Source organism: Bos grunniens, chromosome 10 (assembly GCF_055505025.1).
Source record: "Bos grunniens cultivar Pamir isolate PY7600 chromosome 10, Bosgru_T2T1.0, whole genome shotgun sequence".
Taxonomy (NCBI): Eukaryota; Metazoa; Chordata; class Mammalia; order Artiodactyla; family Bovidae; genus Bos; species Bos grunniens.
Genome location: NC_141174.1, coordinates 57,351,243 through 57,368,186, shown reverse-complemented (window position 1 = coordinate 57,368,186; position 16,944 = coordinate 57,351,243). Strand labels below are relative to the sequence as shown.

The window sequence follows — 16,944 nt, the reverse complement described above, 5'->3', positions numbered from 1 at the left end:
GTCTTGTACTGCCTGAGCCCCAGTTCTGGCCTCATCCCTCTTTCCCCATTCCAAAGCAAGAGCCCCAGGCACCAAGATGACAGATAAATGTCCTGTTTCCCCCTCCTCCACTCTGTTCGTGCTGTTCACATCCAGGAAGCTACTAGTCTTCCTTTCCTGTGCCCGCAGACTTCCTGCTTGTCCTCCAGGCCCAAAAGAAACGCCATTTCCTCTGGGAAGCCTTTCCCATGCCTTGCCACCTCCCAGAGCGTAATGAAGAGCTAACCTGCTTCCTCGCTTCTTTTTCCCCTTGTACAGGATGCTTCCGCTGGGAGCATTTATCCCCATGCATGACTTTCTGCTCTTGTCTCTAGTGCAGTGCCTGACACATGAGTTACTCAGTGTTGGATGAATGAGTGAATGAAGGAATGAATGCTTTAGTAAGACAGGAGCATGCATGGATAGCACCTGGAAAAGGCAGAAGAGGTTGTGGGCAGTTTTCAATTCCATGATGTGACATTTATTGAGGGACTGTTTATTATTCATTAAGGGCAGGGTGACAAACATCAATAAGATATGGCAACTGCCTTACAAGAACCCACCCTCTATGGGGAGATGGCCGCAGTGAGACTGGTGGCGAGGCCATCTGAAAAAAAAGCTAACCACGACTCTCACCAAGAGACACTCACTTCCAAGGGGTAAGCTCTCTGCCTACGCAGAATGAACACCACCTTGACGTGTGTTATAAATCCACCGTGGACAGGCCTGCGGGCCTGAGTAGGTAGAGGGGTGCAGGTGGATGATGTTGCCCTGGACGTGGCACTGGGCTGACTGCCCCTTGTCTTGGGTAGCACCCAAGGTGCCATCTGGAGGATGGATACCAGAAAATGTGGCTCAACACCACCCAGGAACCTCACCCTAATACGTGACCCCATACCAATAAAGGCCTTGCAGAGGGTGTTTCTATGCGGTTTTCTGTGTATTTTGGATTTGGGAGTTTCCTCTCTGAGTATGGGTGTGTCTCTCCCATACTTCCCCATAGCCAACCTCAGAATTCAGAAATGGAAGGTGGTTCTCAGATCTGATGGGTACTTTAAGCAAGAAGAACACACCATGAGAACTGAATGAAATTGTATGCGAACCAGGAACCCAGAACTCAGAAGGGACTTTTTGATTTGCATAAACAGTGTTAGGAGGAGTGAATTCCTGAGCAAGATACTCCAACAATCTAAATTCCTCTATGCCCTGATCATCCTTTGAACTGTTTTTATGTTCATGATGTGTTGGTTCTGTTCATCAAGCTTTCATAACAATGATCCTATGTGTGTGTACGTGTGAAGTTACTTTGGTCACATTCGACTCTTTGCAACCCTATGGACTATAGCCCACCAGGCTCCTCTGTCCATGGGGTTCTCCAGGCAGGAATACTGGAGTGGGTGCCATTTCCTTCTCCAGGGGCTCCTCCCAACTCAGGGACTGAACCCATGTCTCTTAAGTCTCCTACACTGGCAGGAGGGTTCTTTATTACTAGTGCCACCTGGGAAGCTAGTGATACTAGCTTGCTGCTGCTGCTGCTAAGTCACTTCAGTCGTGTCCAACTTTGTGCGACCCCATAGACGGCAGCCCACTAGGCTCCCCCGTCCCTGAGATTCTCCAGGCAAGAACACTGGAGTGGGTTGCCATTTCCTTCTCCAGTGATACTAGCTTAATAGAACTTATTTATTAGAATTTCACCAATGTGCTTTTATTTTTATTTATTTATTTTGGCCATGTTGTTTGGCTTGTGGGATCTTAGTTCCCTGACCAGAGATTGAACCTGGGCCCCTATAGTGAAAGCTGCAAGTCCTAACCGCTGGACCACCAGGGAATTTCCACTAATAATGCTTTAAATGTACATGGTACTTTCTAGAATACAGCATTCTTACTCATCTCTCCTTTCATTTGATTCTCATGGCTACCCTCTGAGGTACAAGGTATTTTTACTTTTTATACATAAAGCACTTGAGATTTAAAGAGGTTAAATTACTTGTCCAAGACCACACAGGTATTAAATGACAGGTCTAGTACTTGAACTTCTGGAGAAGAGAATGGCAACCCACTCCAGTATTCTTGCCTGGAGGATTCCATGGACAGAGGAACCTGGCAGGCTCTATGGGGTCGCAGAGTCGGGGACATGACTGAGTGATTAACACACAGTACTTGAACTTAGCCAGTGAGGAGACACTAAGCAAAGCTGAGTGTCACCAGCTTTTGTTTCACCAGATTCTAACGGCAAATTTTGTACTTGGCTTGCATCATGCCTTTTACACATAGTTAATCCAAAGGTCTGTGCTGTGCCATAAGTTTATCCTTTTCACAGTTAATTTTTCTTCTGTTTACATTGTTTTTTCTTTCTAATAGATTATTCCTCATACTTAAAAAATCAATTTGTGCTCTATTAACTACTATAAAGTGTGCATGCATTTGAAAGTAGATCTTACAAGAGTAAGATGATTTCCATACTAAAACCCTGGAGCATAATACAGAGGTGAGACTTGGCAGTTTTTAAACCATTTTTATGTATTTATTTTGACTGCGCTGGGCCTCTGTTGCTGCGCATGGGCTTTCTCTAGCTGCAGCGAGCAGGCTCTGCTCTCTGACTGTGGTGCGGGAGCTGCTTCTCATTGCAGTGGCTTCTCTTGTGGAGCACAGGCTCTAGGCATGTGGACTTCGGTGGCTGCAACTTGTGGGCTCATCAGTTGTGGCGCATAGGCTTAATTGCTCTGCAGCCTGTGGGATCTTGCCAGACCAGGGATCGAATCTGTGTCCCCCGCATTGGCAGGCAGATGTTCAACCACTGGACCACCAGGGAAGTTCAAGACTTGACAGTTTTGACTGTCAAGATAGGTTAGGGTGAGATTGAAAAGGTTTAGGGCAGACCAAGAAGTTTGTATAGGCAGTCACAGCCATGGAAGACTTTCCTGTCAATTTTTTTTTTTTTATGAAAACTTTTCAAAGCATTTGAAGAAACTGGAAGAATACAACTGGTACCATTATGCATTTCTCCTCCCTTCAACATTTGGCCACATTTGCTTTACCTTTCTTTAAAACAGAAAAATATATTTTTATATTTGTATTTATATAAAAGCATAATTGGGCTTTCCTGGTGGCTGAGTGGGTAAAGAATCCACCTGCAATGTGGGAGACCTGAGTTCTATTCCTGTATTGGGGATCCCCTGGCAGAGGGCATGGCAACACACTCCAGAGAATCCCTATGGACAGAGGAGACTGGAGGACTGCAGTCCATGGGGTCATAAAGAGTCGGACATGACTGAAAGACTAAGCACAGTGCAAAAGCATTATATATACATATATGTATGTCTAAAATATCTTTAATAAAAATTTAAAAATAAGTATTAAAATATTTGTAATTTTAAAAATTATGGTATAATTTGAAAGAAAATTCTAGCTATTGACCCTTTACTCTAAATACTTCAATAAGCATCTCTCAAGATTAAATTCAGTCTCCTACTAACCCATAATGCTGTTGTCACACTTAAAAAAATTAACAGTAATTTGTGGAAGATCTTTAATTGGTAGAGAAACATTATTCTATTTCTGATTTAGAAAGAAAATTCTTCTGACAGAGGAGAGAGAATAAATAGGAGAGAGTTAGCCAGTTGGAGACTATGATAAGAATGTGGGAAAGAGATGAATCAAAGGTACTCCGTAAGCATCTTTTAAATGAAATTGATGGTTGTTTACGCTCTTATAAAAAGTAATAAGTCATAGAAAATACAGAAACATACAAAGAAGTTACCTACAGACTCCCTACTTCAAAATAATCACTATTAACTTTTGGTGAATCTTCTCCAGCTTTTTATGAACAGTGTGTGTGTGTACGTGGGTGAGAACTGTACAACCTTTACAATTTTCTCTCCTGCTTTTTTCACTCTATATTCAACTCAAGCAGCACACGTTTGCTCTGTAATGATTTACTTTCCTATTGAGGCTTCTAAGTCTCTCCTGATTTCCTTAACCTTTGGGTGTGTTCTGAGGGCAGACCTTGTTTCCTGGTCCTCATACCCAAAGCTTAGTTTGTGCCCCAGCCTCAGCGTGCCCCCATGAGCTCTTCATCTCATGAAGCCCCAGGTATCAGCCTGGGAGCCTGGGCCCTTAGGAATGCATGTTGGCTGCTTCATCAACTACTATGAGGCCATCCTAGAGTGATCTGAGCAGAAGTGAAGTGAGGACACTGAGCTCCTAAATGATTGAGGAAGGAAACAAATGTGGCAAAAATTCAACTATGGAGAGCCATTATTGAAAGAGTTGAAATTTGGTGGTAAATGGGGAGCATTAAACCAACCAACTGCTTCTTATAAGATACAGCAAGAGGCTACCTGGGAAGCAGAAAGAGAAGGGGATTGTGGGTAGAGCCTGCATTTGAGTCTCAGCTCTGCTAGGGGATATTGGGCAGGTCATGGACTGACCTTTCCGGGCCATGAAAGTGGAGATAATATTGCCCTTCACTTCCTCACCCCGGAGAGGAGTGAAGGACCAGGGAGAGGTCAGTATTTCTGAAAGGGTCCTGCAAACTCCAAGACTCGTTACAAGTGCTGGCTGTGAATTTTAACTAGCCTCCCTATGAGGACACATTTCTCCCTATTCCTCTCTTTCCTCCAGAGGGATTCATAAAAGGACGTGGGCCTAGAGACACCCAAAAGGGGAATGAATAGGTGGTGTGTTCCAGCCAGGAGGCTGGGCAGATTCCCAGGGCGGGCAGGACACTGGGTGTGAAGTTGATCTGACTTGCAGTAAATACCATGATCCCTGTTTTACAGATGAGGACACTAAGAGAAAAATGCAGTGCCTTCCTCCTCTTTTGTCCTTATTACCTTTGCCACTGTTAGGTGCTCAGAGACCCCTGCCACTGCTGGCTGCCCATAGCCCTCCACTCTGGACCCCTGCCCAGGCCTGACCTGCACTGAAGTATCATGTGTTCAAATAGTACCTTTTAGGTTCCATTCACATCTCTACCATCAGCCCTCCTCTGAGCTGATCTCCCTAGGAGTGAAAGAATCTGATTCTGGAAGTGGTGAAGGGTGGTGCAGACAGCAGGTATCTTGGCACTAAAATACCTGAGTGAGAACCTAGCAGCACCACTTATTACTCACGTGGCCTTGAATTAGTTACTTAACTTCTCTGACCCTCGGTTTCCTCACCTGGGAAACATGCACAGTAATTTAGTCTATTCAGATTCTGTGCAGTGGTTTTCTGGTAATAGCTGGACTCCAGTAAACAAATATATGTACACACACACACTAGATTACTATAAATTCTACTGATATAAAGGTTTATAATATAATTTATGAGTATAAAATATATAACATTTTATTTTGTTAACTTCACAAAATAAATTGATTCTCATAGAACACTTTTCATTAGTTGTATCTGTAGCCAACCTATGGATGCAGTAGGCAGATGAGTGTAGTTTTCAACAGGATTGTTGGTTGGTATTTTTGTTGATGTTAATAGGTAAAGTGAAAGTGAAGCAATGAATATTGCTTGTGCATTGGAACTTCACAACTTCAGTGATGTGAGTGGCTTCTTTGCTGAATTGGATAATAATTTCTGAATATTGAAAAATATTTCCTCAGTTTTCTCTGGTAGCACAAAATAATAGCTATAGACACAGCACACATAAGTTTAATCTCTGTTATTAAGTGATCTTTAGCACTTCCTAAGTCTAAAATCAAGAATTCAAGTCCTGATTTGTAGTGTCTGCCAATTTCTGTGGTGTAAACACACCTGCTGTGGCCAATTTCAAGGTACCAATATTGCTGACACTGACTAGAGCTGGGGAGAGGGGTGCAGTAACATATCATGACATAGTAACATACCATAATCTATATTCAGAGATAAAATGCATTAAATAACTTCAAGAACATAAAAGATAATAAAATATGGTAGAAATTAGAAGCAATAAATTTTAAGTGTTGTAAATATAATTTAATTAAACATATTTCCATAATTTAAATTTTAATATTAAAATAATATTCTTACATGGCTCAGTTTAATACCTGGTTCACAAAATTCCTGCAAATTTATCAGCAGTCTCTCATAAGTCAGTAGGCACCAGCTTTAGCCCACCCCAAGCTCTCTGAGACCCTGGAGGTGAAAGCATTTTGTAAACAGGAAGGTGCTAGGTGCAGGCTGATTGTTTGGTAACAGCAGTGGTGTATAGTGGCAGCCAGCATTTATTAAGGGCTGTAGTAAATACTCAGGCTCAACTCTGAGAGCTCTGCTTGTGTTTGTTTACTCCTTTAATCCACATGACAGACCCTATGAGGAAGGTTCCATGGTCATGGCCATTGTATAGAAAAGGGAGGTTGCTCAAGGGCTCTTAGGGCTTTCTTGTGCCTCCTGAGAACCCATTCAGATCAGATCAGATCAGTCGCTCAGTCGTGTCCGACTCTTTGCGACCCCATGAATCATAGCACGCCAGGCCTCCCTGTCCATCACCAACTCCCGGAGTTCACTGAGACTCACGTCCGTCGAGTTAGTGATGCCATCCAGCCATCTCATCCTCTGTCGTCCCCTTCTCCTCTTGCCCCCAATCCCTCCCAGCATCAGAGTGTTTTCCAGTGAGTCAACTCTTCGCATGAGGTGGACAAAGTACTGGAGTTTCAGCTTTAGCATCATTCCTTCCAAAGAAATCCCAGGGCTGATCTCCTTCAGAATGGACTGGTTGGATCTCCTTGCAGTCCAAGGGACTCTCAAGAGTCTTCTCCAACACCACAGTTCCAAAGCATCAATTCTTCGGCACTCAGCCTTCTTCACAGTCCAACTCTCACATCCATACATGACCACAGGAAAAACCATAGCCTTGACTAGACGAACCTTTGTTGGCAAAGTAATGTCTCTGGTTTTGAATATGCTATCTAGGTTGGTCATAACTTTCCTTCCAAGGAGGAAGCGTCTTTTGACTTCATTGCTGCAGTCACCATCTGCAGTGATTTTGGAGCCCAGAAAAATAAAGTCTGACACTGTTTCCACTGTTTCCCTATCTATTTCCCATGAAGTGGTGGGACCGGATGCCATGATCTTCATTTTCTGAATGTTGAGCTTTAAGCCAACTTTTTCACTCTCCACTTTCACTTTCATCAAGAGGCTTTTGAGTTCCTCTTCACTTTCTGCCATAAGGGTGATGTCATCTGCATATCTGAGGTTATTGATATTTCTCCCGGCAATCTTGATTCCAGCTTGTGTTTCTTCCAGTCCAGTGTTTCTCATAATGTACTCTGCATATAAGTTAAATAGGCAAGGTGACAATATACAGCCTTGACATACTCCTTTTCCTATTTGGAACCAGTCTGTTGTTCCATGTCCAGTTCTAACTGTTGCTTCCTGACCTGCATACAAATTTCTCAAGAGGCAGATCAGGTGGTCTGGTATTGCCATCTCTTTAAGAATTTTCCACGGTTTATTGTGATCCACACAGTCAAAGGCTTTGGCATAGTCAATAAAGCAGAAATAGATGTTTTTCTGGAACTCTCTTGCTTTTTCGATGATCCAGTGGATGTTGGCAATTTGATCTCTGGTTCCTCTGCCTTTTCTAAAACCAGCTTGAACATCTGGAAGTTCACGGTTCACATATTGCTGAAGCCTGGCTTGGAGAATTTTGAGTATTACTTTAGTAGCGTGTGAGATGAGTGCAATTGTGCAGTAGTTTGAGCATTCTTTGGCATTGCCTTTCTTTGGGATTGGAATGAAAACTGACCTTTTCCAGTCCTGTGGCCACTGCTGAGTTTTCCAAATTTGCTGGCATATTGAGGGCAGCACTTCCACAGCAGCATCATTCAGGATTTGGAATAGCTCAACTGGAATTCCATCACCTCCACTAGCTTTGTTCGTAGTGATGCTTTCTAAGGCCCACTTGACTTCACATTCCAGGATGTCTGGCTCTAGGTCAGTGATCACACCATTGTGATTATCTGGGTCATGAAGATCTTTTTTGTACAGTTCTTCTGTGTATTCTTGCCATCTCTTCTTAATATCTTCTGCTTCTGTTAGGTCCATACCATTTCTGTCCTTTATCGAGCTCATCTTTGCAGAAAATGTTCCTTTGGTATCTCTGATTTTCTTGAAGAGATCTCTAGTCTTTCCCATTCTGTTGTTTTCCTCTATTTCTTTGCATTGATCACTGAAGAAGGCTTTCTTATCTCTTCTTGCTATTCTTTGGAACTCTGCATTCAGATGTTTATATTTTTCCTTTTCTCCTTTGCTTTTCGCTTCTCTTCTTTTCACAGCTATTTGTAAGGCCTCCCCAGACAGCCATTTTGCTTTTTTGCATCTCTTTTCCATGGGGATGGTCTTGATCCCTCTCCTGTACAATGTCACGAACCTCATTCCATAGTTCATCAGGCACTCTATCTATCAGATATAGGCCCTTAAATCTATTTGTCCCTTCCACTGTATAATCATAAGGGATTTGATTTAGGTCATACCTGAATGGTCTAGTGGTTTTCCCTACTTTCTTCAATTTAAGTCTGAATTTGGCAATAAGGAGTTCATGGTCTGAGCCACAGTCAGCTCCTGGTCTTGTTTTTGCTGACTGTATAGAGCTTCTCCATCTTTGACTGCGAAGAATATAATCAATCTGATTTCGGTATTGACCATCTGGTGATGTCCATGTATAGAGTCTTCTCTTGTGTTGTTGGAAGAATGTGTTTGTTATGACCAGTGTATTTTCTTGGCAAAACTCTATTAGTCTTTGCCCTGCTTCATTCCGTATTCCAAGGCCAAATTTGCCTGTTACCCCAGGTGTTTCTTGACTTCCTACTTTTGCATTCCAGTCCCCTATAATGAAAAGGACATCTTTTTTGGGTGTTAGTTCTAAAAGGTCTTGTAGGTCTTCATAGAACCATTCAACTTCAGCTTCTTCAGCATTACTGGTTGGGGCATAGATTTGGATTACTATGATATTGAATGGTTTGCCTTGGAAACGAACAGAGATCATTCTGTTGTTTTTGAGATTGCATCCAAGTACTGCATTTCAGACTATTTTGTTGACCATGATGGCCACTCCATTTCTTCTGAGGGATTCCTGCCCGCAGTAGTAGATATAATGGTCATCTGAGTTAAATTCACACATTCCAGTCCATTTCAGTTCGCTGATTTCCTAGAATGTCGACATTCACTCTTGCCATCTCTTGTTTGACCACGTCCAATTTGCCTTGATTCATGGACCTGACATTCCAGGTTCCTATGCAATATTGCTCTTTACAGCATCGGACCTTGCTTCTATCACCAGTCACATCCACAGCTGGGTACTGTTTTTGCTTTGGCTCCATCCCTTCATTCTTTCTGGAGTTATTTCTCCACTGATCTCCAGTAGCATATTGGGCACCTACTGACCTGGGGAGTTTCTCTTTCAGTATCCTAACATTTTGCCTTTTCATACTGTTCATGGGATTCTCAAGGCAAGAATACTGAAGTGGCTTGCCATTCCCTTCTCCAGTGGACCACATTCTGTCAGATCTCTCCACCATGGCCATGTTAATATTCCTGCTTTGCAGATGAGGGGCCCAAGATCAGAGAGATGAGTCTATTGCTAAGGTCACACAGCTAGCCTGGGGCAGAAGTAGAGTTCAAACTCAGTTCTAAGACAGGGCCTTCTCAAGTGTTGGTTCCCCAAACACTGGGCACTCTGATTTTGACTTCCTTGCAGAACTTGCTTTAGAAAGCCAGTTCTGGAGCCTCACTCCCAGTGAGTTGATTTAATTGGTTTGGTCTTTTTAACACAGTCTCCAGTAGATTCCAGTGGGTAACTAGTTCAGATGGGGCCCCCAAAGCACAGCTTGGGGCTCAGAATGCCTGAATTGAGACCCAGGTTCCTCACTGGCTAGATGGAGGCACTGGGCATCCATAGCTTGGTGGCCTTGAGAATCTAATAAGATGATGTGTGGTGACAACTCATGGCAAATGCTAGTTGTCGTGTGGCACAGACCAGAGAACCAGAGGTCAAATTGCCAACATCTGCTGGCATCTGCTGGATCATAGAAAAACCAAGGGAATTCCCAAAAAATATCTACTTGTGCTTCATTGGCTGAAGCCTTTGTGTGGATCACAACAAACTATGGAAATTTCTTAAAGAGAAGGAAATGCCAGACCACCTTACCTGCCACCTGACAAACCTGTATGCAGGACAAGAAGCAACAGTTAGAACTGGACATGGAACAGCAGACTGGTTCCTAATAGGAAAGGAGTACGTCAAGGCTGTATATTGTCACCCTGCTTATTTAACTTATATGCAGAGTACATCACGTGAAATACCAGGCTGGATGAAGCACAAGCCAGAATCAAGATTACTGGGAGAAATATCAATAACCTCAGATATGTAGATGATACCGCCCTAATAGCAGAAGAGAAACTAAAGAGCTTCTTGATGAAGGTGAAAAAGGAGAGTGAAAAAGGTGGCTTAAAACTCAACATTCAAAAAACTGAATGGTTTTTTCTGGATAGTTGGATCCAAAAACAGGATCATGGCAACTGGTCCCATCACTTCATGGCAAATAGATGGAGAAAAAGTGGAAACAGCGACAGATTTCATTTTCTTGGTCTCCAAAGTCACTGTGGACAGTGACTGCAGCCATGAAATTAAAAGACACTTGCTCCTTGGTGGAAAAACTATGACAAACCCAGACAGCTTACTAAAAAGCAGAGACATCACCTTGCTGACAAAGGTCTGTATAGTCAAAGCTATGGTTTTTCCAGTAGTCGTGTACAGATGTGAGAGTTGGACCATAAATAAGGCTGAGAACTGAAGAATTGATGCTTTTGAACTGTGGTGCTGGAGAAGACTCTTGAGAGTCCTTTGTATAGCAAGGAAATCAAGCCAGTCGATCCTAAAGGAAATCAACCCTGAATATTCTTTGGAAGGACCATTGCTGAAGCTGAAGGTCCAATTCCTCAGCCACCTGATGCAAAAAGCTGACTCTCTGGAAAAGACCCCGATGCTGGGAAAGGTTGAAGGCAAGAGGAGAAGGGGGCAAAAGAGGATGAGATGGTTGGATGGCATCACCAACTCAGTGGACATGAGTTTGAGCAAACTCCAGGAGATAGTGAAGGACAGGGAAGCCCGGTGTGCTGCAGTCTCTGGGGTCATAAAGAGTCAGACACAACTTAGTGACTGAATAACAACAGCAACAGGCCACTTTATATGTCTTGTTTGATCCTGTTAGTAACCCTCTTGAGGTAAGTTTTCGGTTACTCCTAATTTACAAGTGAAAAGTCTGAGGCTGATAGAGCTTAAGTAACTTGCCCAGTGTTGCCACTGCTGCTGCTAAGTCGCTTCAGTCGTGTCCGACTCTGTGCGACCCCATAGACGGCAGCCCACCAGGCTCCCCCGTCCCTGGGATTCTTCAGGCAAGAACACTGGAGTGGGTTGCCATTTCCTTCTCCAATGCATGAAAGTGGAAAGTGAAAGTGAAGTCACTCAGTCATGTCCAACTCTTTGCGACCCCATGGACTTCAGCCTACCAGGCTCCTCCACCCATGGGATTTTCCAGGCAAGAGTACTGGAGTGGGGTGCCATTGCCCAGCATTAGACTGCTGGTAAATACCAAAACTGGCATTCAAACCCAGGTTCTAAGTCTCTATCTATGTTGATTCCCTAAAAACAGGTTGTGCAAGAGATGTGCATGTGACTGCATTGGTTCATTCATCCCTGCATCCCATCAGCTATTCCTGAGCACCTACTCCATGGCAGCCACTCTTGGGTGGAGTGATGGAAAAGAGAGACAAAGCCCCCGTCTTCCCTGTGGGGCCTCAGGATACTGGGGAGAGGAAATGTAAGGGGCAATTGTAGTGTAGTTGGTTCTCTGCTAGAGGCATGTCCACATACCATGCAGACCCTTGGGTGGAACAACTAGCTGTGTATATTGACAGGGGCAGGGGGTAGGGGTTGTCACAGGAGAGGTTCCAGCAGGAAAATGTTGGAGCTGGGTGGTGAGCAGGGGAGAAGAAGCTTGTCAGAAAGGCATGCTCGCATAGTGAACTGTGTTGAGGTGGGGGTGATGAAAATCGGCCAGGATGTAGCAGAGAGTATGCTGGCCAGAGGTGGGAGGGCCTTGAATGCCAGATGAAGACAGACTTCGGCCTGGGGCGCACTGGAGCCTGGTGGGGAGGGGCTATCTGTGGTCTCATCTACAGTGTGCCAGGAGTGGGGCAGGTGGTGGGGGCAGAGAATTTGCTGCAGTGCCATGGAAACCTGCTCACAGAGGCCTGGCAGTGAGAGGCCTTGCTTCTCAGGTTGCCCAGCACTTCCTGAGTAACCTGGGACCGTGCTTGACATTTCCCATGAAGGTTCCTTGGCAGCTTCCTCGTCCCCCTAACAGACCTGGCTTGGCTCCTGCTCTGCTGAGCTGAGCACCTCGCCTGATGATGGGCAGACCATGTGGGCACCGGAAGAGGGCAGCAGCCCGGGGGTCAGCTGACTTGGGCTCTGTTCTTTGCTCGGTGTCCTGGCAGTTTCTTGACCTCTCTGGTAGCTCTGCAGCAGGCAGGGACTAAATGGTGTCTGAGGTCCCTTAGGGCCCCAACATTGTAAGTCTGGGGGTGAAATGGGATGTGGGGAGGGAAGCAGAAGATGAGGGGGAGAGGGGGAAGGTCTGCGAAGGGCATGTCTTTCTGATTCAGCAGATTCAGTAAAGCCCCCAGGGAGGACTGTTGTCACTGCTGCAGCCCAAGAGGGAGAGAACAAACATAGTCATTCTGCTCTAAAATCTCACTGGGCACCGCTCCTTGCGTGGACCGTCTCTCTGAATCCTCAGAGCAACACTGTGTCACAGTAGGCGTTACCATTTTACAGATGAGAAACCAAGGCTCCAAGAGGTCCAGAGACTTTGCCCAGGTTTCACTGTGAGTAGTAGAGGTGGAATTTGACCCCGGACCTGCCTGACTCTAAGCTCTGGTCTTTGGCATCTTACTGCATAGCCCCCTCTACCTCCCCGAGGCTGCCTTCATCCTTCAGGGACTCTTAGACATGCTGTACCAGGCTGGTAGGAATCCCCTGATATGGGTCCCCCTGGAGGATAAGCTTCCAGTTGGCACCAGACTGGGCACCTCTGGCCAGATCCACTGGGTTGCTAAAGGACACATTGGCTGGCAGCTGCTCGTCTGGTGGGCTGAGCTGATGGGTTTGTTTTAATGGAGGGGGAAGATTTTCCCTCCTGGTGGCTGCTCCATGGGCCCTGGGCTTGGCAGTGGCAGCACCTATGGGAATGTGATCCTTTCCTCCAGCCATGCTTTGGAAGCTACATCAGGTGTGTGGGTGAGGTGTTTGGTTGAAGTAAATAAAGGTGGAGGAGAATGACAGGAGTGAGGGAGTAGAGATAGCTTTGTGCTGCCCCAGAGGGCAGTCTGGCTGGGCTGTCTGCTCTTCCCTCCTGACCTGGGGCCAGGAGACCTGAACCTTTGTAGGTCCTGCCTTGGGGTCCAGAGGAGTGGGATTGGCCCAGCCAGCTTGGAAGGTTGTATCACCTTGCAGTCACAGAGCCTAGAGCTTGAAGGAGCTTCAGATATCATCCAGAGAGGAAAAGCCTGCTTAAGCTCACACAGCCTTTGGTGGTGGAGCTGAACTGGAATTTCCCAATACCTAAGCCTAGGCTCTTTCCCACTATCCTACACAGTTTGGGGAGGGTAGACTCGAAGAAGCTTAGACCATACTGCCTTTTTGCTGCCCTCTGACTACCCCTGGGACCCTTCTTGAGTCGGTCTCTTTTCCCTCCTGACTCAGCCCTTTAGCCATTCTGAGGGGAGGTGTGCTCTCGGGCACCCCTAGTGGTGAAGAGCCTCCATGGCGAAGAAAGGGAAGGGCCACAGGGTCCCAGTTCCTTCACTTCGCATGAAACATCCACAATGCAAGACATCAGAGAGGGTGCCAGGAACCTTAAAACTGATTTGAATTTTCCCAGAGGGGCTACCGCCCAGGAAAGGTGCATCACAATACAAAAGAGTCTGCAACTAGGGCTACTTGCTCGTGAGCATGATCAGCTCTGAGGGCTTAGAGCACAAGGTCAGGGTGTGCTTCATTAAAAGTAAGGAAATAAAAGGAGGCAGAAATGGGGGCCTGGCTCTGAAAGTGTGATGGAGGGTAGGAAAGGCATTCGAGGCAAAAGGAAGAGCCAGAGTAAAGGATGGGGTAGAGATGGTGTTCTGGACCTGGTAATGCGCACCCTGAGGGTACCAAATGGCCCTGTCTTCACTCGGAGAACATTTACTGAGCACCTGGTGGGTCCAGGCTCTAGGCCAAGCTTTGGATAGTTGGTAGGACTGAGACCCTCAGGAAGCTCTTGGCCCAGTGGAGAAGACAGGTCAGTAAACTGACAAGCTTGAGGCAGTGGGAGAAGCACTAGAGGAGAGGAAGTACAGGCTGTGATGGAAACTGGGGAGGTGGTGAGTGTGGGGAGGCTTTCTGGAGGAGGTACTATTTTTACTGAAATGTGAATAGGAGTTAGCCAGATTCGGGGTAGGGACTATGCAGGGAGTGTCCCAAGCAGGGGAGCTGTGTGTGTGTGAGGTTCTTGAGACAGGACAGAGGACAAATGGGACTTGGGTGAGAAAACATGGCCTTGCCTGAAGGTTCTCACAAGCCAGCGGAGAGGCTGTTTTCCCCGGAATGTGGGCCACAGAGGGGAGAGGATGTGAGGCAAAGATTCTTTTCACTGCTCAGGGTGCGGCCTGGGAGAATTCCACCTCTTTGTTCCTCCTTCCTTCCTGTGGGTCCCTGTGCCCATCCCTACTGCTCCCCAGTCTTGGGACCACCAGGGCTCTGTGTCTGCTGTGTCCACTGCAGCTCTCAGCTCCTTTCAGCGTGTTTTGTGGTGGTGCCAGGCTTTAAGCACACCGTGGTGGTCAGGAGTACCTGGGCTGGACCCCTTAGCCCCAGGGAGAAGCTTCAGGGCCGTTCCCTGGAAGAGAGACATTCCCGAAAGGTGGCTCAGGAATACTTTGGAATGGGAGGAGGAGAAGCCCCCCAGTTCAGGAGATGGTGGGCTGTGGGGAAGGCTTAACTCACTTCCCAGGTGCCAGGACACTTGGGGTCCCTGAGAAGCCCCAGAGGGCCAGGTCGGCGCACTGGCATGGGACTCCTAGCCTGTGTCCCATGTCTTGACCACCCGCTGCCCTCGCTTGCCTTTCTGCAGAACCCAAGGAGCTGCCCTGCCTTGGAAAAGGACTTTGACACAGTTTCAAAATGAAGTGGAGAAAAATCTCTGGAGGGGAAAAAGAATAAACACACTTTAAAGATGCAAAAGGAAACATATATTTTTTAAAAAAGGAAAAAAAATGGAAGGGTTTCTCATCCAACTCACTTGAGTGAAAGTTTCCAGTCACTGTGATGTGAGGTCAGAGACTTCAGGGAGCGGGAAGTTCTAGATGCAAACACCTGGGGTGTCTTCAGTGCAGATTTGGGATCAGTCTAACTAATAGCGAGGGCCACCGTCCACCTCTCACCCTCTGTGTTCTGTGTGGTGGTGGAGATGCAAAGACCTGACTCCTCCCTCCAGCTGAGGGTCCAGTAGGGCAGTGAGGACTGTTGGACAAGAGAGAGTGTGACAACTGTCATGGCAGAAAGGTTCCAGTGAGCATGAAGGAGTCCAGGGGGCAGAGAGGGCTCACATCTGCCGGCTGGAGAGAAAGCTCAGTGCCAGTGAGGGAAGATTTCAAGGAAGAGCTGGATTAACTCAGACTTTGAAGCCTGACTGGGATTTCAGTGGACAGAGACTGAGCAGAGGTTTTCCGGGTAGAGCAGAAGTGCAAGGTGGGAAATTCTCTAGTGCTTTGAGAAACAGGGCCATTCAGTTTTCTCAAACATTTCTTTATTTGCTTATCTATTTATTTAAAGCTACTTTATTGAAAGTTATACATCACGTATAATTCACCCATTTGAAGTGTACAATTTACAAAGTTGTATAACTCACACTGCAATCAATTTTGGATGATTTTCATCACCTGAAAGAAACCCTGTACCTATTAGTCATTCCCCATTCCCCAGGCCCTAGGCAACTCCCTGTCTACTCTCTGTCTCTATGGATTTGCCTATTCTGGATATCTTATATTAATGGAGTCGTATAATCTGCGATTTTTGGTGACTGATTTTCACTTAGCAAGATGTTTTCAAGGTTCACCCATGGTATATAGCATGTATCAGTACGCCATTCCTTTTTATGTTTTTCTCTGCCTCCATTCCTTTTTATGGCTGAATAGCACTCTACTGTATGGATATACCACACTTCATTTATCTACTCATCAGTGATGGCCATTTGTGTTGTTTCCACTTTGAGACTATTATGAATATGCTGCTGAGAACATCTGTGTACCAGTTTTCGTGGGCATGTATGTTTTCAAGGCTTTTCTTTTCGAATGGGATCCAGGATAGTCCCGGTGAGGAGCAGGAGGAAAGAAGATGAATCAGAGGGACCTGCTCACCCACCAACTGCTCTGAGCAGTTGGGTGGGAGTGCAAAGGGTCAGCTCAGGATCCTGTTCTGGCCTCACTGGGACCTGGGGCTGTGTGAGGCCAGGGCAGGGCTGGCCGCCCTCCAGCAGACACCCCCAGTGTTGTGTCCAATCTGGCAGCTGTTTGCTGGGCTGGAAATAGTCTAGGCAGCTGGTATTTTCCCTGGAAATCAGGTGCTTTTTCCTGTGTCTCACTGAGGGCCAGAATTAGTTAAACACACAGAGAAGTGTGAGCTATACATTAGTCTAGGGGAGGGGAGTGTTGTCAACAGGAAGCTGACCAGCCAGGGGAAAGGGGTGGTCAGGAAGATGCAGGTCAATAAGCCAAGTGTAAATCGGGGTTAAGTTGCAGTGCCCCTCCCCCATCACACATAAAGAGGCCATGGTTTTGTTTACAGGAAATGCTGCAAGTATCTCCCTGGCCCCATTTGACAGATGGGGAGACAAAGGCACTACATGGCAGGGA

The 16,944-nt window shown here is 46.0% G+C and overlaps 1 protein-coding gene across 8 annotated transcripts in view; it reads left to right on the top strand.

The window, feature by feature from the left end:
* DAPK2 (death associated protein kinase 2) overlaps positions 1-16,944 on the top strand; it is a 142,108-nt gene that overhangs the window by 94,261 nt on the left and 30,903 nt on the right. The gene's annotated exons all lie outside the window — the stretch shown is intronic.